The sequence below is a fragment of the Akebia trifoliata genome, unplaced genomic scaffold, assembly GCF_017979445.1.
Source record: "Akebia trifoliata isolate Shusen 1 unplaced genomic scaffold, ASM1797944v1 Contig00046, whole genome shotgun sequence".
Taxonomy (NCBI): Eukaryota; Viridiplantae; Streptophyta; class Magnoliopsida; order Ranunculales; family Lardizabalaceae; genus Akebia; species Akebia trifoliata.
Genome location: NW_028236804.1, coordinates 8120 through 30681, shown reverse-complemented (window position 1 = coordinate 30681; position 22562 = coordinate 8120). Strand labels below are relative to the sequence as shown.

General features: G+C 34.7%; 1 pseudogene; it reads left to right on the top strand.

Moving 5' to 3' along the window:
- Nucleotides 1-1131: 1131 nt before the first annotated feature.
- Nucleotides 1132-2059, top strand: LOC147382086 (PR5-like receptor kinase pseudogene; annotated as a pseudogene).
- The last annotated feature ends 20503 nt before the right edge of the window (nucleotides 2060-22562 follow it).

Genomic DNA, 22562 nt, shown 5'->3' with positions numbered 1-22562 from the left:
CTCAACCATATATTTGATGCTAAGCACCAAACACTGTTTGATGTTTGGAAAATCCATCCCCCGAAAACCTGAATTTTTCATTCTACTCGGTAAATAATATGATAAAAGTACAAAATGATCTCTTGAATCTATCGATGGACCTCTTTTTGGAGTTAAGTTTTATTGACTAAATATTTAATTACTTTGAGATTCAAAATTTAACTTTCCATACAGTCTTGTCATGCTATACTCTGATCAAGCCATCGTGTGTATGATTATGTATTTTTATAGGTAAGCTAGGGTTGTAGACAGCTCCCCCCTTAAATCGATATCAAGCAAGAGAATAATTAGATATGAAATCATCATGTAAAATTCTTACCAACTCTTGAGGGATACAACTTCCATCCACAATTAATGTGGTAAATCTTTTGAATGATTATATTGAAATCATGCAAAAACGTTTAAGTTACATTGGAATAATTTTTAGGTGAATTATCATTTTATGAGCTGAAAATGAGAACGATTCCGGCTCACTGCTCATTTTAATTACCAAAACGTGAATGATCACGTTTTCGTTATAAAAAAAAAAAAAAAAAAATTTCGGAATGGTAACAAATTTGACGGTTTTGAAAGTGATTATTTCGCAGTCACTTTAAACCTGCGAAATAGTCACTTTGAAAACCTCCAAATTCATTATTGTTCACGTTTTGTTAATTAAAATGAAGCCAGAATCGTAAATTTGTCAAAAGTTGATCACTTTTTTTGTAAATATCCCATAATTTTTCATGTTTCAACTAAATCTATGTATCGATTGTTCTGCAGGAAATGTAAAATTCAAGCTTGCTATAGGTAAGTTACCCGTCCACAAAGTTTCTTTTATGATTTTTCTCTTTTTTATGCCTATTTCAAGCATCCAAAGTTAATTAGATTCTTTTTATCCTTTGTTCATTTCATACAGCAGTATTAATAGTTGGTATCATTGTTATAGCTACAATGGTAGTTATAATATATTGTTTGAGAAAGAAATTTTCCTTGGATATATTTTTCTTTTGGAAGAAAAAGATAGAAAATTCTCAAAGTATGGAGACATTTTTAAAGAATCATGCATCCTTGATTCAAAAAAGATACCAATACTCATATCAGATCAAGAAAATGACTAACTCCTTCAAAGACAAATTAGGCGAAGGAGCTTATGGTAGCGTGTTTCGAGGAAAACTATTCGATGGGCGTATGGTGGCTGTAAAGTTATTGAAAGAATCGAAAGGAAATGGAGAAGAATTTATTAATGAGGTTGCAAGCATTAGTAGAACTTCCCATATTAATATTGTGAGTCTTGTAGGTTTCTGTGTTGAGTCTTCCAAAAGAGCTCTTATCTACGACTTCATGCCCAATGGATCTCTTGAAAAATTCATATATGATGAAAAACCATTACAGAAACATCCCTTACCTTGAATGGGAGACACTATACAAAATTGCTGTTGGCATTGCTCGGGGACTAGAGTACTTGCACCGTGGTTGTAACACACGAATATTACATTTTGATATAAAGCCTCATAACATTCTTCTAGACCAAGACTTTTGTCCAAAAATCTCTGATTTTGGGTTGGCGAAATTGTGCTTTAAGAAAGAGAGTGTCGTTTCAATGATAGGTGCTAGAGGGACTCCAGGGTATATTGCACCAGAATTGATTTATAAAAATTTCGGAAGAGTCTCGTACAAGTCAGATGTATATAGTTATGGAATGATGCTACTCGAAATGGTTGGAGGACGTAAGAACATTGATCCAGGAGTAGAAAATATTAGTGAAATATATTTTCCACATTGGATTCAGAAACGTCTTGATACATGCGCAGATCTGGGATTACGTGGAGTTACTACTACTAAGGATGAAGAAATTGCACGGAAAATGATTTTGGTAGGTTTGTGGTGCATACAGATGGATCCATCGAGTAGGCCTGCGATGAATAGAGTGTTGGAGATGTTAGAAGGAAGCCTTGAAGCATTGCAAATTCCACCCATATCACTTTTTACATCTCCTTCAAGATCACCAGAAGCTTCTTCAACCAAATCAACTTTGTAAAATTATTACTTTATAATATATCTCTAACTTTTTCTTTCACATGAAAGCAATTATAAATTCATTTCATCTATCGAATAAAAAAATATGTATTTCAAATTTATTTTAATTTGCAGTTGATTGATGCTAACATTAGAGATTAAGAAAGCTTCTTTTAACGTAGCAACTTTTGCTTACAACAACCAATATATACATAAACAACAATTTAATTAATGTTTGAAGGATTGGTGTACTTTAATTAAAAGTTAGTGTGTCTATAGAATTTCAAGATTAACGACATTTCCCGGTAACGATCATATCAACAATGTCAAATAAGCCATTTTATACATGCTTGCAGCCTGATGTATTTAATTTCCAACAAAAACAGGACATCTCAACACCGTATGTTGCTATAGGAACGTGACACTGTTTTTGGATAGCAACATGAAATTTTTAATTATTTTTCCATTTTGTTTTAAGTGATATTACACGAGATCAATTTGATTACGATTACTTGCATAGCACTAGTCGTCTGCACCTCAGTCTTAAAAAATTATGTATCTTTAAACTTTCTTCTGCAAAATCCATACCACTTGCACTTGACTTCAATACTCTCTCTCTCTCTTTCTCTTTCAATTTCTTTGTGTAGTTGTTGCACTAGTGTCAAGGGAATGAAAAAGAAAACATTGAGCTTCTGTAGAATGATTGCAACTTTTGATTTTGTGTAGAGCATATCATACCAATGGAGTGTAATTGGTACTAGGTGATCTATAACAAATTAGTCTCTAGTAGAATCATTAGTTCCCATTTTAATTGTGCGTCATGATCAAAGGAAAAAAACTAACCCATTAATGTTGTAGCCCTCAAATGGGTATGTACTTTATTAGCAAAATGCAAAAGGAAGGGAAGGAAGCTCCCAAATTGCAGGTAAGGATTTTGATTGAATTTCTTTGCATCAAATCCACTATCATCAGATTTGAAATACTCTAAAATCAACCACTACGATCACCACTCCATATGGTGATCTTAAAATCTCAGTTCGGTGACTTTGGTCAATACTTAATCTAAGAATCTTGAGCAACGAGATTGAGTCAACCCATTTGCATTCCGAGTTTAACATGTGTGACTAAACAGAGTGATGTGAATCCTCTTGGATTAAAATTTCCTCTTGATGATCTCTTCTAGGAATCTTTTTATTTGAAGGAAACAAAAGTTGATGATGAACGAATTAGAACCTCAAGGAAACTATGTTCTCAAAACTCCAATCTTGATGTTGATCAGATTAGAACCATATAGAAACTAAGTCCTTAGAATCCCAATCTTGAGATGTCAGAAAGGATGATCACTCCTTTGATAAGTCGAAGATTCATGCACTTCTTCAAGAACTCAAGCAAGAGCTCATACAAGAACTCAAACAAAGAACACATGAAGACTTAAGAAACTTCTTGAATAAACTTCAAAGAATTTCTCATAAAATGTAAATTGTAAATTGTGTTCAAAATACAACATAAGGTGCCTTTTTATAGACAAATTAGATCAAGATTGGGTCTAATTAGTCCTTTGAAAATAAAAGACCAAAACTAAAGACAATTAGAATATCAAACTCCCAATTAACCCTTGCATCCAATTTATTCTTACAAATCACTCCCTTGCACAAAAGATAGTTGACCATCCTTGGTGAAACTTTGACATCTTCAAAGTTGGTATTAGGATCTTCTAAAATGGCCTCCTTGTATTGTACTTCCACAATCAAGCCGTGTAATGTCTCTTCCATCATCTTTGTCCTTGCCCTAGTCATCAGTCCGCCAATTCCTTGCAATGGTTCTTGTGAAGACTTGGAAACATCAACTTGAGTTATTTGGTCAGCAATGAGATTTCCATTATTCTTCCCCTCTTCGAAAATATTCGTCCTCGAATCACCTACATCAAACAAGGATAAATCAGCAACATTAAAAGTTGCACTAATATTACCATAATCATTTGACAAATCTAATTTGTAGGCGTTATCATTGATCCGTTCCAAGACTTGAAATGGTCTATCTCCTCGAGGCTACAATTTTAATTTCCTTTTGGTAGGGAACCGCTCCTTACACAAGTGCATCCAAACCTAATCTCCAGGGTGGAAAATAACTTTCAATCGACCTTTATGGGCTTGCTTAGCATATTACTCATTCTTCCTGTCAATGTTGGCTCGAATTTGACATGTAAATCTTTCACAAAATATGCCTTTTTCTTATCATCAAGATTAACATGTTCATTAGTAGACAAAGGTAAAATATCTACAGGCGTTACAGGATTAAAATCATAAATAATCTCAAATGGAGAAAATGAAGCAGTAGAATGAGTAGTCCTATTATATGCAAACTCAATATGTGGTAAACACTTCTCCCATTGTTTTAATTTTTTTGAATGAGAGCACGCAATAAAGTGGTGAGTGTCCTATTGACTACTTCAGTTTGACCATTCGTTTGAGGATGCGCAACAGTAGAAAATAGAAGTTTAGTTCCTAACTTACTCCATAAAGTGCACAAAAAACAACTTAGGAACTTAACATCTCTGTCACTAACAATTGACTTAGGTAGCCCATGCAATCGAACTACTTCTTTAAAGAACAAATCAACAATATGTGTTGCGTTGTTGGTTTTAGTACATGCAATAAAATGGGCCATCTTACTAAACCTATCAACAACAACAAATATACTATCTCTACCATTTTGAGTCCTTGGAAATCCTAAAACAAAATCCATAGAAATATCAATCTAAGGCTGATTAGGTACAGGCAAAGGGGTATACAAGCCATGCGGTCTAATTTTAGACTTTACTTGCCTACATGTAATGCACTTGTCACAAACAGATTGCACGTCATGCTTCATATGAGGCCAATAAAAATACTCACGTAATATATCTAAAGTTTAAACCTCCCCCATGACTTTTCCTTACAAGTAACTCACGAACAGAACAAATAGGCACGCACAATTTATCTTTCTTGAAGAGAAATCCTTCATGCCTATAAAAATCACCAAACGCACACTTAGCACATGCATTCCATACTTGGCTGAAATCAGAATCATTGGCATACAAATCTTTAACCAACTCAAAACCAAGTAGTTTAGTTTGCAATGAAGTAAGTAATACGTACCTTCTAGACAATGCATCGGCCACAATATTTTCCTTCCCATGTTTATATTTAATTACATAAGGAAATGTTTCTATAAACTCCAATTATTTAGCATGTCTTTTATTAAGCTTACCTTGGGTCTTCAGGAATTTTAGGCTCTCATGATCAGAATGAATGATAAATTCCCTAGGCCATAAATAATGTTGTCATGTTTAAAGAGTCCTCATTAATACATAGAGCTCCTTGTCATAAGTATGATAATTCAATGCTGCCCCACTTAGCTTTTCACTAAAATAAGCTATTGGTTTGGAATCCTGCATCAAAATAGTTCCTATTCCATCCCGGATGCATCACACTCTATTTCAAAAGTTTTATCAAAGTTAGGCAGACACAACAAATGTGCATTAGTTAACTTATCTTTCAAAGTTTGGAAGGCCTAATCATGCATATTAACCCAATTAAAAATAACATTCTTTTTAACAAGTTCATTCAAAGGTGCAGCAATAGAAACTAAAATCTTTAACAAACCTTCGATAAAAACTTGCTAAACCATGAAAACTTCTTACCTCATTCGCATTCTTAGGCGTAGGCTAATCCTTTTTTCCCTTACCTTTTCCTCATCAACACTAATTCCTTGCGAACTAACAACAAATCCAAGAAACACAACATATTCTATACAAAATGTGCATTTCTTAAGATTAACATATAATTGGTGCTCTCTTAACACACTAAACACAGCATGCAAATGCTTCACATGGTCATCTACATTTTTGCTATAGACTAAAATATCATCAAAGTAAACTACCACAAATTTTCCCATGAAAGTACGTAAGACATGGATCATTAACCTCATGAGTGTACTAGGTGCGTTAGTTAAACCGAAGGACATTACTAACCATTCATACAACCCATATCTAGTTTTATATGCAGTTTTCCATTCGTCTCCCTCCTTCATGCAAATTTGATAATACCTATTCTTTAAATCAATTTTAGAAAACAAATGAGAGCCATGCAATTCATCAAACATATCATCTAACCTAAGGATATGATGCCTATATTTTATCGTTATCTAATTAATAGCTCGACAATCCACACACATGCGCCATGTTCCATCTTTTTTTAGTACTAAGAGAATTGGAACCGAACATGGACTAAGACTCTCCCTTACAAATCCCTTCTGCAACAGATCATCCACTTGCCTCTGTATCTCCTTTGTTTCCTCATGATTAGCTCTATAAGCAGGTCTATTTGGTATAGCAGAACCAGGTAAGAAGTCTATTTGATGCTCAATTCTTCTTAAAAGAGGTAAACCATGGGAATTTCCTCGGAAAAAAGATTCTCAAAATCCTGCAACAAGGACACAACAACACTAAGCAAAGATGAGTTAACATCGTTAGTAGAAAAATAAACATCCTTGTACATAAGTACTAGTACTTGTGGCCTTGCCATCATTACACTTTTAACATCATGTTTTTCAACAAATACATTCAGTACTTTACTTTTCTTCTCTCCATGTTGCTCACTTTGCTCTCCTTTTTGCTCACATCTTTGTTTATCTCTCTTTTTGTACTCACTTGCTATCCTAACCTGGTCCTCATAAGCTTGCAAAGGTTTGAGAGGGGCCAATACAATTTTCTGATTGTTCATTACAAAAGAATAACGTTTTTATACCCATCATGCGACATTCTCCTATCAAACTGCCATGGTTGACCGAGCAATATATGACCAGCATGCATTGGTGCCACATCACAAAGAACCTCATCCACATACTTGCCTATTGAGAAAGGAACTCGAACTTGCTTATTTACCTTCACTTCTCCACAATCATTCAACCATTGTAACTTATACTGTTTAGGATGTTTCTGCCATTTCAAATTCAACTTCTCTACCAACAAGGTACTAGCAACATTGGTACAACTCCCACTATCAATAATCAATGTACAGACTTTATCCTTCACGTGGCATCTTGTGTGAAAAATATGCTCACGTTGCTCCTCATCTCCTTCATCCTTAGGCTGTATACTCAAAGCTCTCTTGGTGACAAGTAAATCACCATGCACAAACTCCTCTAATGGAGGCATCTCGTTGTCACTTGAACTAGCACTTTCAATGTCTTCGTTTGCCAATACAACCATAACCCTTTTGTTTGGGCATTCAGAAGCAATGTATCCGAACCCTTGGCACCAAAAACACTTAATCTGACGTGACTTAATAAGAGGCTTTGTTTAAGGTCTATCTTTAGGAATAGAAATTGAATTCTTAGACTTTGCTTCTTCTTTTGGTTTGAAAGGAATTTTGTTGTCCTTCCAATTTGATCTCCACAGACTATTAGAAGATGATCCAGATCTGAACCTTTCTAGACCTTATTTGATTTTCCACTTTAATAACTTTGTGCAGTAACTTTTCCATCTCCACATAATGGTACAACTCAATAACATCAGCAATATCCTTGTTCAATCCGATAATGAATCTAGCCATGGTTGCTTCTCTATCTTCCTCTATGTTTGCTCGAATCATGGTAATTTTCATTTCTTTATAATAATCCTCTATACTCATGGAACCTTGAACCAACCCTTATAATTTTATGTAGAAATCTCGATAGTAATGGCTAGGTATAAATCTTTTACGCATCACTGACTTCATCTCATCCCATGACCGAATAGATCTCTCACCATTTCTGTGCCTATTAATCACCAATTGATCCCACCATATACTACCATAGTTTGTAAATTCCACGACGGCTAACTTTATTTTTGTATCCTCGAAATAATTATGACAATACAAAACATGCTCAACCTTTCTTTCCCATTCCAAATATAATTCAGGATCATTCTTTGCGTGAAAGGTCGGAGTCGTCATCTTTATGCTACCCAAATTATTATCTTCTTTGAAATCAACTTTCTTATCCTGTTGATAATGTACTCTTTCCACTTCGAAATGAACATCTTCTTCTCCTTCGAACTTATGTCTTCAATATGATTTAGATTCATAGGAGGATTCCATATTGTCCAACCTTGAATTCAATAATTTAAATTGGTTATGAATGGCCTTGATGAATAATTTCGTGTCGGTCTCATATGGTTCTCCTCCTTACTTACTCAAGGTTTGAACCTGTAAACTTAAATAAACGAAAATAACAAAAGAATACAACAATCTTGTAAGTCCAGGAAAGTGATGAAAATGATAGAATTTGGGGTCGAAATGGTGTGAAACAAGGCTATGTCTATTCAACTTGTAGATCTCGAAAAGAGCTTCGATTTGATATGCACTAATAGTCGTTCCGATATCCGGATCAAAAGTTATGGCTGTTTGAAGTTAGCAACTTCGAATTTTTTTTATTTTTCTGTAACTAATTTTTTTTTAAACAAATGAAAGACCAACGGCTGAGATAAAGAAAACAAGAAATCGTTATTGACTGTCAATTTCAGCAATATGACGTTTGAGAACAAACTAGCGAATCAACAAATACACGTTGTGGCTGAAATTCAACAATAAATAAATGTTTTATTTTGAAATTTCCAACAAGAACAACAATAAAAATAAATGTTTTATTCAATAGCTATCTAATGAATGCAGCAACATCAATGGTGGTGTCATTGAAAACTCGATGAGTTTTTGAACAAGAAAGAATGAATTTTCAAGAGTTTAAATAATCAAACTATGTAAGAACATCATACATGATCAAAGAATTTTCATTTTTCTCTCAAATTATTTTCTTTATATTTTTCTTTAATGGCGGATGTATGACGACACACACGTGTTTCAGCAACAACAGTAAGTCGTGCTTCTGAATTTCCAACGAGAAGTCATTTTGAATCAAATGTAAAGGTGATAGTTCAGCAAGAAAAACCAACAAAAGAAATGTGGTTTCTGAATTTTCCAGCAAGAACACGTTTATTCTCAATAAAGAGCCAAGAATTCAACAATCATGAGGTCGTGTTTCTGTTATGAACCATGTCACATATTGGTTTAAGTTTTCAGCAACAAATCGTTTGAGATAAATAACTTTGGTCGAGTTATTAGACAAAAAAACAGATACAACACTTTGGTTTGTTCTTTGAATTATATAACACGTTATGATCTTTGGTAAAAACACGTTTATGATCCAGCAAGCAAGAATATCAGCAAGATAACATTGTAAACATGATGAAAATCCAGCAAGAAAAGTTATGAATCAGCGAGCAAGAATTGCTGGGTTTGAGTTGAATCGGTAGCAAACAATAAACTCAAAGAACCAATAATTACAATCCTCAAATAACAACTTGACGATGGAATCAGTGATCAAATTCCATTCAAGAACAACGTAAACTCACACAAGATGACTTATCAACAAAATTCGATGAACATACAATTCAAGAATATCGATTTGTGGGTGATCATGGAATAATGTTATACAATTATTGTGATCGGTAAAACAGTAGATGTTTGTTTAACGACAAACCATTAAAGGACATTAAAGCACATCAAAGAACAACAATTCAGAATTATTCAATAGAGACACACTTGCTGAATTTTTTTAGCCAAGAAAATTAACAAACTCTCATCAACAAAAAAATTCATAATGAACATAATGTAAGGAATGTTTCTCTTCAATCAAGAATGCAACAAGAATAGGTTTTGAAATCTAAAAACCTGGTTTATCCAGCCTTCCTTTGGTTTTGAATTGGAATGAATGTTTGTTGGGAAGCAAGATCTACCCCCCGTTGTTCTCCAATTCGAATGTCGTCCGAACCAAATCTTCGAAGAATTCCTTCAATAATGATCTAATTTCCAACAATCTTGATGCTCTGATACCAAATGATGTGAATCTTCTTGGATTAAAACTTCCTCTTGATGATCTCTTCTAGGAATCTTTTAATTCGAAGGAAACAAAAGTTGATGATGAACGAATTAGAACCTCAAGGAAACTATGTCCTCAAAATCTCAATCTTGATGTTGATCAGATTAGAACCATAAGGAAACTAAGTCCTTAGAACCCCAATCTTGAGACGCCACAAAGGATAATTACTCCTTTGATAAGTCGAAGATTCATGCACTTCTTCAATAACTCAATCAAGAACTCATACAAGAACTCATAAAGAACTCAAACAAAGTACACATGAAGACTTAAGAAACTTCTTGAATAAACTTCAAAGAATTACTCATAAAATGTAAATTGTGTTCAAAATACAACATAAGTGCCATTTTATAGACAAATTAGATCAAGATTGAGTCTAATTAGTCATTTGAAAATAAAAGACTAAAACTAAGGACAATTAGAATATCAAACTCCCAATTAACCCTTGCATCCAATTTGTTCTTACAAATCACTCCCTTGAACAAAAAGATAGTTGACCATCCTTGGTGAAACTTTGACATCTCCAAAGTTGGTCTTAGAATCTTCTAGAACGGCCTCCTTGTATTGTACTTCCACAATCAAGCCATGTAATGTCTCTTCCATCATCTTTGTCCTTGTCCTAGTCATCGGTCCGCCAATTCCTTGCAATGGTTCTTGTGAAGACTTGAGAACATCAACTTGAGTTATTTGGTCAGCAACGAGATCTCCATTACAAAGGTACCCCAAATTATCAAGGCCAAGTTTGTAATGTGAGGACTACGTATTACTTTTTTTAGCAAATGCACTACTTAATGAGAAGGGAAGTTATTTTCTAAGAATTCCCTTAAGAACTAATCACTGAGAAATATATACTTTTATTTGCATCTAAGTCATCAGTCAGACATCAAGTGATCAAATGTTATTGACTTGAAAAGTTTCCTTTTTCCAAAAAACATAACATAGATCTTCTCATTATTTTAATTTGCAAGCTAATCAGCTTCTTCTACCATCTTCGAACACTACAAAAGATATTACAATATGCATGAGTCTACTCTTTTGCTGTGTGTATGTGTGTAGATGATAGAATTAAGAACAAATAAAATTTATCTTAAGTGCTTTAGCAAGTAAGGGTTGAATCCATAGAGACGGTGGGGTTAAAGGTTGATCACCTTAAAATTATAAACACAAAAATTAAATTTTGGAAAAACAAGGAAATCAAAGCATTATAGAAGCAAAATCCACCATGAGCAATGATCAGGGCCTAAAAATAGCTACTAGGGTGTTTGGCTACTGTATTCCTCAATTCTTGACCAACATTACCTTTTGTTTATTTCGTCTCTTACATTCATTTGTTCTCTTTAAAAAAAAAAAAAACTCTCCTCTTCGCTCTTAAACTCGACGAAGCTTAACTTCATTACCATAAAAAAATCCATCTCCTCTTGAAATCACAAACCCTATTGAACACAAGGGAAATTCGTCAAATTGAAGAACCTTACTGAATTACAGCAAATCAACTACCAAGAACTATAAGTCGAACTTTCTCTCTCACATTTTCAACCTTGTATTCGACAAGTCCTAACCATTCAATATTTTCTCACATTTTCTACCTTAAATAAAACTCAAGTATATTTTCTGTTGGAACCTTATTTTTAGCTTAAACACTAGAAATAGCCTAATTTGTACTTGAATCCAATTTGGATTCTTTTTTCGAATTCTTTCTATTTATTTATTTTCTTTTGAATTGGGTGTATTTGGAAAGTTTCAAGATTTGATGTAACTATGAAATTGAAATTGTACTATTTGTTTTCCCATATCACAATAAAATTAAAATTAATTCATGATTTCAATCCCAACCTAACTACCTGGAGGTGCTAATTAGGATTATTTTGCAGGTGTTTCAAGGATAAGGTTGCTTGTATTTTAATTTTTTTGGCTATTATGTTAGTTTTTATTTTATATTTTTGATCAGGTTTAAACATGGATGGAAAGAGAAATTTGGTGTGTTGGTCTTGCCAACAACTAGATCATTTTTCCCAGACTGTCGAAAGAGAGTTGAGTGCCCAAATTGTTATGAAGGGACTATCATTTCCTTTATCGTCAAGTTAGACACATGAAATAAAGGTTTTCCATATCAAAATTATTCAATATTGATGAGTTCTTTCATCTTTTTGGAGAAGTAGGGCAAGTGGCGTCGTCTGAAGATATGGAGGTGGAAGCGAAGATTGAGTTAACTGTGACATTTAAAAGGCCTCATAAATAAATAAATAGTTTGTAATATTGGATTTGTGGTAGCCATTTTCTTATTTTTATCAGTATTTAGGGTTATTATGTAATTTAATGGAATGTTTTGAATATATTTAATTTGATTCAACAAAAATCTGGATGGGTTGCAACTTTGGTCTTGGCTTTCACTTGCTGATTTTTCCTTTGTTACTACTTATATTTTCTGAAACAAGAAGGTGATCTGATACCCAATTCACTAGGTTCACATACAGAGTAGCAGTTGTAGATACATGATTATCTATTATGAGTACCACTTCTACTAAGATTTAGAGTCGCCACTATTCATATTGTAAGTGGGTGTGAATGGTCACCCGGAATGTACATTTTTTGAAATAGTACAATTTTTGACGTTTAGTGACTCTCATTGGGATAAGGTACTACTCAACCTTGAGATCTGGGTAAGCAGTTCTATTGGAGAAAAGGAAAGGTGTTAGGCACCATTTTTTCCCCATCAAGTGGTGGTAACCTCAACTCAACTTGATCATTTTTTATAAAAAATGAGTAAATAACATAAAGTGCCATGTGTCAATAACTTGTACTCTTAGTAGAGATTTACTTTTGGCTTGATTATAGGATCATTCCATTGAAGGGGATGAACCTTTAGCTTTGGGAACTATGTATGTTTGAAAAGTGTTGGCTAATGGTTAGGGGTTTATTCTCATGGGTTGAGAAGGATTCGAATATTGATTGTCCCAAAATAATTTGAAGGATTAAAATAATTTGATTTTGAAAATGGTTACAACCCCTATACTTTCAACCGAACTGAAGTCCAATTATCGGAGATAAGGGAGGGAGAACATCACATCTTAGAAGTTTTCTAAAAGAAAAATTAAAAAAGAAGTGAGAGGAGAGGTAGAAGAGGAAAATGGAGAGGACAGAGAAAGAGAGGGGGGGTATGGATCCTTTGACCCACCTTGAATCTTCAACTTGTTCTTTTTTCTTCTTCTTCTTCTTTGAGTCCTTAGCAAAATATGATTATGTATTTTTGAATAATGTGAAGAAGTTGAGAGTAAAGTAGAAGAGAGTTGAAAATAAAGAGATGAGTTAAGAGTATATTTTTTTTGTGTGTGTAAGACTTGGGGCTTTGATTTGAGAAATAAGGGGGGTATTTATAGGTATTGGGAGGATACTTTAGGGGTATAATGGGGTGAAGTGTTGGGGGAGTAGAGATGTCATAGATTTTGAAGGGGAGGGGCATGAAATTTAGAGTGTAGAGGAAAGTAGTTATGTAATGAAGGTAAATAAGTAATGTTTTGATCTAAATGATTTGGATCCTACCCAATCCATTTGGGTAGAGTATTTGGTGAGGTGAGATGATGGGTGTTTGATTTAAGAGAATGGAAGTGTAAGGGAATGATGTGTTGATGGAGTGTTAGGTTGGTTGAAAAGGTGAGGTGTTTTAAATTAGGAGAATGGGTTGTGTAAATGGTTAGTTGTTTGAATTTTGGGAGAGTTAATGGGACGATGATATGTGTTAAAAGAAGATGAGAGAGTGAGGTGATTAAATAGGTTGATTGGTGAGAATGGGTATTTGATTGAAGATGAGGGGTATGGATTAGTTTTGAGAGAGTGGTTTTGTAAGAAATGATGAGGGGAGGTGTGGGTTGTGATGTAAGTTGGTTGAGTGTTTATAAAAAGGTGATGGTTAGGGTATAGTGGATATGGGTTGTGATGTGGGTAGTTGGCTGTGTTAGAAAAAAGTGAGGTGGATATGTTAGGGAAGGGTATGTGTTGAGGTGATTTTTAGAGAGAGGTGATGTGGGTAGGTGATTGGATGAGGGAGGTGAGAAGGGGTGATGACATGTGTCATATTTGGTGATCAAGATGGTGATTGATTGATATGGGTAGTGGTTTGTAGGTTAGGGTTATGGTTGTAGATGTGGATTGGATATAAATAAAGGTTGGTGGGCTTTGGTATATTGGGCTTGGGTTATGGAAGGTTGTAGGTTATTTTGGATTGGGTAAGGACTGTTTTATGATGGGATTGGATATGTTGGTGACTTTTGTAGAATTAGGTTTGTATTAGGTTGGATAAGGTGAGAGATTAATTTTGGAGAGTTGAAGGTTTATGGGCCTTTAAACGGGTTTGGGGTGTTATCAATTTGGGATTTGACTGGTAAAGGGTAGGGAAGTGGTTGTATCCCAAGTCTCATTTTAAATTTATTCATTTTTTAGGGATTTTGAAAATCATCGGATTGATCAAAATGTCGTGTTTTGTCGAATTGGGCCATAGAGGCTCGTTGGTGAATTTTATTGAAAATTTGGTATTTTTGATTTCAGGAGCTTAGCGGTGAAGGTGTAGGGTAGGCCAATTCCTTTTGGTGGGCCCATTAGGCCCTTAGGAGGTCTTTGGAACCTCCAAATCATCAAAATGTCACATTTTATTGATTTGGGTTTTGAGGCCCGTTGGCCAATTCTATTGAAAATCTAATATTTTTGGGCCCTTCCAAGTAGGGGGGTTCAAATTGGGGTGTCTACAACTATCATTATTTGTAGGAATTGCGTGCAAAGAACTGCAAAGAATCGACTAACCCCTATTTGTACGGGCCAGATTTTTTTTTGCAAAAACACGACTTTGAATTATCGATCGAGTTGATGATTTTGTAGAAAATAACTACTCAAGTACGGGGTCTGATAGAGTTTTGCCTTATTAATTCTTTGATTTCGATGGTGTGGAGCTTGTGTGAGATCTCGAATTTGACGAAAATTTGATGAGTTTTGCAATTCAAATATTTTTGGTCGTGTTTTAAAAAATTGGAGTTGAATGCAACTCGAAAGGGTTTTGAAATTCTTTTGATTAATTTTTGATTTTGATTTTTTGATCTTTATCTGATTTTTTATTTGACTTTTGATTTTTGATTTTTAATTTGATTTTTTGATTTTTGATTTGATTTTTTTTTTTATTTTTTATTTTAATTTAATTTTTTTTTGATTTTTTTATTTTTAAAAATTATTATTGACTGATCCGTGCTCTCAGCACGAATGGTTTTGAAGTAATGTTTATCCGTATTTGGAATACAGATGGCATTTGGTTCCCTTTCATTCGTTATCGATAAATAGATAGCATAGTGTTTTACTTCATCCGTGCTTGGAGCATGGATACAATGTTATTTTTCCTCATCCGTATTGGCAACACGAATCAGTATGAATTCAAACGTTTTAAAATTGCGCACCCTCTCATTTTTCATTTTTTCTTCATTTTCCTTTGATTTTCTTTGAATTTCGACGATTTCTCTTCCTCTTCTCTACGATTTCCTTCCCTTTCTTGATCTTTCTTCCTCTCTTTTGAGTTCCTCTTTGTTTTTGCGTTCGTGGAGGTCGAGTTTTGTTGTTGGGGTGACTCGAATTTGTTTGGAACATTGAGGTGAGTTTCCTTACCACATTTCCCTTTGATTTTCTTTGCTTTTTTTTTTTTTTTCAAGGATCCTTATCTTAGTTTTGATTCAGACTTGTTATCACTCCTTGGATTGGATTTTGAGTGTTTTGTCGGTGCATTTGAAGTTTTCGACACTTTGATCGACTAAGGTAATTGCCCTACCCCCTTTTTTATCTCGATTTTTGCTGCATATTCCCCTTTTCTAAATGATGTCATGAGAATAAACGAATTTTGACTTGCCTTTCGCTTTTACGATGCTGTCGTGTACAAGTTCATTCCTTTTTTGCTTTTATTTTATTATTATTTTTTGTTTGCTTTGTATTGTCATTAGTTTTGATGGTGGTGGATGATTTTTTGGTGGAAGTAATGACTGGTTGGGGTGGTATGGATGGGGTAGTGATGGGTTTGGATGATGGTTTGGTCTTTAGGATGGGGTCTTGACATTTGGATTCGTTGGTATTTGGATCATTTAGGGATGAATGACGTAAAGTGGGGCCATGCTGGTAGGTCGGGTGGATTGAAAGGGTAGGGTTATTAGTGATGAAGGATGAATTGGGTTGTTGGGGCGGAGGTTGATGAATTATTTGGTAGACGGTTGAGAGTCGGATCCTTATGTCTTGGAGTAAGAGTGGGAAGGTTGAGTAAAGAGTGGTTTAAATTGGTTTGTAACTCGAGATTTGTTGGTGGTCTTGGAATCATTTTAATTGCCAGGTAGGATGGTTTTGGGCGAGTTGAAGAATGTTTTGGATGGCTTAGAGAAGTTGATAAGAGAGATGGTGGGGTATGCTTTGGGATTGATGCTTTTGGTGAGGTTTTAGGAATGGATAATGGGAAATAATGGTTTGGTTGGGTATAATTGAAAGGCGAGTGTTAGTCTTTAGGGTGTATGGATGGTTTGGATGAAGTAGTGTAGATTGTTGGTGGATTTGGGTATTGTAGGTATCTTGATCGTTTGAAGTGGTTTAAGTGTTGTTTTGGATTGGGAATTTGGGGTAGTTTAGGATTAGTTTAGGGATGGATTTGGCCTGTTTTCTGGACTGTTTTTAGGAATGGTTTTGGATTATTTTAGGGTGGTCGAAGGGTTGTTTGGGCAACTATTTTAGGCAAGGCAAAAGGGTAATTTAGAAACTATTTTTGGCGAGAAATGGGCATAGTTAGAATTGTCTGTGGTTGGTTTAGGGGTGATTTTGGGAGATTGTTTGGGATTGGTTGGAGTGAGAAATTGGGTGGTTAAGGGACGAGAGGTGGGACTAGATTTGGATTCTTTGGATAAGTCGACTTTTCCCTCTTTTTCTTTCTCATTTTTTATTTAGCATGCTTTTGATGTGAAAATATCGTTTGTCACGCTTGTTTTCTTTTCATGCTCCCTCTCTTTTTGTTTCACTTTGCTTGTTTGAGACATAAATATTTTGACTTGCTTTGGGCACCCATACATTTAAAAAAAAAATAATATCTTAACATCATTGTGATGGTTGATTGGTTAAGCTAGCACATGTACATGTTTGATTAGGTAAAAAGGATTTCTAAAAGGTTGAGTCGTGTGGGTGGGTGATGTTTGTCAGGTTTATTGGCAAGGTTGTTGCGTATCTTGAGGGTTTAGGTGAAGCGATTTGTTTTGAGTCTTAGAATTGAATGGGGTTTGGGTCGGGTATGGATAGGTTTATGGTAGGATTTGGACAGATTGATTGGGTTTTTTGATGGTTAGTAAGCGGAGATGACATGAGTATAGGTGAGTCATGATTGTGGGTCACTGGTGATGGTACTTGAGCGGTCTGGGTGGGTTTTTTAGAGTTTGAGTTAGAATGTATGGATAAGATGAGATTGCATTGGCGAATTGAACGATTTTCAAAGCAAAGTGGATGGATTTTTTGGCTTAGATTTTGTTTTACGAGTGGGGGAGTTGACGGGCCCGGATAGGTGAATTATGAAGTTAGAATTGGAGGTCATAGGTTTAGGTAGGCGGATTGTCGTTGATTTGATATTTGGATTGATAGGTTGAATGGTTAGATAATTGGGTTTTTAACTGGGTTTGAAATGTGGATCTGTTGGGTTTGCTTAGGTGTAACTTTGAAATGGGTAGACATTGGAAGGCGAATAAGGTTGGATTTTGGCTAGGTTACATTGAGATAGGCAAATAGGAAGTCTTTTCTTTATTGACTCAATGGCTTAGTGACTTATAGATGGGTATAGAGAGGAGGACTAGGGTGGCGCATCCTTCATCTGACGAAGAGGAGTAGGCAAAACCTGGGACCCGGACCAGCTTCGCTCTAGGGTCTAGGGTGGAGATTGAGGCAGGTAGGCCAGGTCGACCTTTGTGGAGGCCTGATTCATATTCAGTAGTCGGTTCTTCTTCTAGGAGTAGGGTAGATGAGGTGAGTACCTTTAGGAGTGACCCAACTAAGGACCCTACGGGCAGTAGTGGCGGCAGATGCAGACGAGGTGGTAGAGGCCAGGCAGATAAGGGCGCTGGTAGAAGTAGAGTGGGTCAGGAGGTTCCTAGGGTCAAGATCCCTGAGGAGGAGAGTAAGAGGGTTCTTGATACCTCTATCTGTAGACACCCCATTTTTGCATACGCCTGATTGATCAACTCGTCAACCCGATTGCGACGGTTCTCAATGATGGATGAATATTCTAATATTTTTTTATTATTATATATGTTTCAGAAATTCGGATGAGGTATTTCAAACAAACAAAATTTTAGAAACTGCGCTACGCTAGGAAACAATGACCTAAAAACGTAGAAATCATCATTGTGAGTTAAAAATAGTTTTACTAGAAAAATCGTTAAAAAATGACCAATTACTAAAATACCCCTAACGTCAAAACATCCCTAGAGCCTACATTATGCTTAAGAAAACCTTTCCGAACACATAAAATAGTAAATTAAAATCAAATAAACTGTTTCGCTAATTTTCACCAAATTCAACAAAATTATGAAAATGCCCCTCATAGGATCCACTACCATTTCGTGTCAAAAACCCAAAAGTGAAACAAATTGATACTCCCATTAAATTCCTTATGAAAAATTAATTTTAAAATGTCCCAAAACATTGAAAAACGTAAAGTCCTTTTTGGGGCAAAACGATAATTTTCTAATCCTAAAAATTCAAAATTTCAAAATTAATAATTAAAACATTAATTAACGTAAAGTGAAATCTTAATAAATTAAATTAAAATTTTTAAACAATTAAAACCAATTAATTAAGCCCACGGGCCAAAAGTGGTGACCCATTTATTTAAGTGGGAGCCCACTTGATATTTATTAAGAAACCCTTCAATTTAGAGGTCTAAAGAATTAAAGATATAATTAAGGGGTTCTCCAAAAAATTAAAAAAATATTCTTTTATTGTACGTAAGAATTAAAACCCTAATTCTAAATCCTAATTAAACCATAATTCACCTTATCTTAAAGAAACCTTATCAAACTAAAAAGTTTTCAAAAAATCTATAAATAAGAGCCTCCACAATTCAATCTCGTAGGTCAAGAGAAATCCTAGGAGAGAGAGGTCAGAAACATCTCCAACCTTCCCAAAACCCTAAATTCGAAATCCCAACTCCTAACCTAACATCCAAACCCCCATTTTTACTCAAAAAACACCTAGAAACCCTCTAAAAATACTTAAAAAATCTCTAAAAAATATTCAAAAAATAAGAAAACACTCAAATTTAGGAAGAGAATACCTTATCTTGGAGATCAGAAGTGGATCTAGTGACGAATATAAAATAGGAAAACTCACACGAGGACGCTCTCCACCAACTCTGAGAGAATCAGTAGTCATAATCAACTAAGTAATTTTTTTTATTGATTTTTAGAAAAGTAAATTTTTGGAAAAGTAGAGACCAATATTTACCGGGCGGGATTGGTGCCTAACACCTTCCAATCCCTTAACATGATCTTCGGACCCGTAGTTTCTTTTTCATAAATTAGTGATATTTATTTGTTTAGAGTTATGATCCAATTCCTAGACCGTAAACCCCAAAAAAGTGATCCACAACCCGCGGATCGAGGGCGCTTTAAGTGACAACTCCGTCGAAAATATTTTTGAAGATCAAACTTGAAAATTTTCAAATATTGATGCATTGCTAAATAGACCTAGTTTTTATTTTATTTTATTTTATTTATTTTATTTTTTAGATTTTATTATTTTTGTTATTTTGGTATTATTTGATTGGATTTTTATATGATATTATGGTTTAATTTAGGGTCACTTGGGATGATCCTAAATAATTCAAGAGGTTAGTTTCATTGAATGTGAAATGATGGTTGTTGAATCATGAAGATCTTAACAAAGTATACGTGGGTAGGCTATTTCATTGGGTTGTTTCCGTTAGTTGGGTCTTGTGCATCGTTCAGACCCTATTTTGATATAAGTTTTGTACTTTTTCAATGTTGTTGATAAAAATGAATTTCATAGTTGAAAAAATAATTTAATATTCAATGAACTTATATTGAGTTGATGAATATCAGAAAGTGGATATTTTGTTTGAGAGATTGAAAACTGTAAAAATTAAAAAAAGAAAAAAAAAAGGTATGAAATGGTAAAATGTCAGAGTCACACCCGAGGGGTAATGTCTGCATTTTACATTGTTGTGTGGTGTGTAGGTTAGTGAACGGATATCCAGAGATAATGTTATTGGTTATATATTTATTTACTTTCTATTAGAGCGAGGTGCTGTTTACTTTTCCTTTTCGTTATTTATTTTAGGCCGGGTAGCTACAGTTGTATGGTAGGAAATTGGATATTTATTCTGAACTTTGTATTGTTAATTTTTCTTTTATTTTCAAATGGAAATTATATATATATATATATATATATATATATATATATATATATATATATATTTTGTGAGTTGTTAAAGAGTCTGTGAATGCTTGAAGATATAATGCGTCATATCATCCGGAGTTGTGCACTATCCTGGGATATACGGCAAGAACCACCAAGCTCATACGTGATATGGGACACGTATGAGAGTGGAGTCACAATTGGAATCCGAATTTATTCCTCTCTATCTTTATCAGTAAACTTGTAATGCAAAGGTGGTTGTATACGAATGGTTTGTATATTTGGGAATCACATGCACACCTGATAGGCATAGATGAAAATGATTAGTTAGTGATCACTAACAATTTATTGTAGTCAAACGTTCTAATACATCGAAAAGAGACCTATTGCTTTCGATCACATCAAAAGGCTAGTGTGAGTCGGATAAATGATCTCGCAAGTGTAGTAAATAACGACTAACCACAAAATCAAGAACTAATACTTTATTATGAAACATCATGTCCCGACTAGGAATGATCCAGTCGTGAATCTCAACTCTCTAATTCTACTACTCCACCATTGTGTATTATGTATCTGTTGCATTATTTTGATATATAAAATGAAATGCATGTTTAATGTTTTCATTTGATCAATTAGATTTGTATAAAAAAGAAAATGCTATAGTGGGTACAGTTGATTGATGTAATGTGAGTTTTAAAATGTTTAATTGCTCATCCCTAGCTATGTGTACCAGTTAATCACAGTTTTTTCTGTAAAACTTTGCATATTTTAAAATGATTCAGTATGTTTATTCGTTCATGTTAAGAGAGGTTATTGACAGAAATTGTTTGCTTCCCTACTGGATAATCATTGTTACTCACTTTTTTCTTCTCCATTTTTCTAGTTTCAGATTCAGAGTTTGGCGATACAGTTATAGAGCACGAGTGAAGATCATCTGGTGGGTCAGATAGACAACTAGAGTTTGTCACTTGGTGAGTAATTGGGTTACACCCCCTAATAGTGTCGATTTGTCCATGACTATTATAGATGTTGTATTAAGCGTTAGAACTTTTATTAGAGTGAGAGAATGTTTGTATAATCCTGTGTTTTAATTATCCTTCCATACTCTGATCTATCATACGTTATTAGATGTATATAAGCTTCCGCTTGTAAATTTTGTAGGTATATATACAGGATAATTTATGTTGTTTATTAGGTGCAGGTTGAATGCCTTGGAATGCTAACATAAACAGAGGAGACCATACCGAAATTTCGAGACGCCACCTAGTATCTCGAGATCTGACATGGGATTTTGTGTTAGCGTTTGGTGGGGTGCCACATCCAGTCACGTACCTTTATGGTATATAAAACTAGGGGATCAGTACCGTTCGAGTATGTGACATTGAAAGGTGTATCGATGCACCCATGCTGGAGTGACTTGAGCCTTTGTCCTCTTGTAAATCGCAAAGTCACATGTCCTGATTGTCAACCCTAGACAAAGCTAATCTAAGTTAAACCAATTGCACTTTTTGATCAAAATCAGTACGTAAGCGAGATCCTGTCCCGATGTACTTCATGTACTAGGGGGATAGACTACGTCTATTCTATACGAAATGTGACTTAAGAGTACCTTTGCTTGGCATTGTGTGCCACCTTTCAACTGAGGATTAAACTGACTACTTTTGACTTTAGAGATTTGGGTTAAAGTCTTAAATTATCACCTATATGGTATATCAAACCAAGTCACCACGTACCATCTGATTGAGTATGCTCAAGAGGTATATAGGTGCACTTAGACAAGGTTTGCTAGATAAATTGCATTGCATGTCGTAAACCTAGAGTCTAGGAACCTTCCTATAGGTCTCGACCCGAATCGACTAAGGGTGTTCCCAGGTTGTTCTAATCAATCTAATCAATAGGTAAGTGGGCGGATTAGTCCTGACTGTTCAAACTATACCAGTAATATCGGTCCGACCCAATGTGTGAAATGTAGATCAATTAGCCCAATCAACAAATGGATCAAACTGATCAACACCAAATTGGTTGGACCAATTGGTTTTACTTTAAAAAATTCAGACTATTTTATACCAAAACAATTCAATCCTAGAGTCAAATTATTTTGTCTGATCAAAAGTTCTATCCCAATTAGGGGTAGACTCGTGACTAACCCT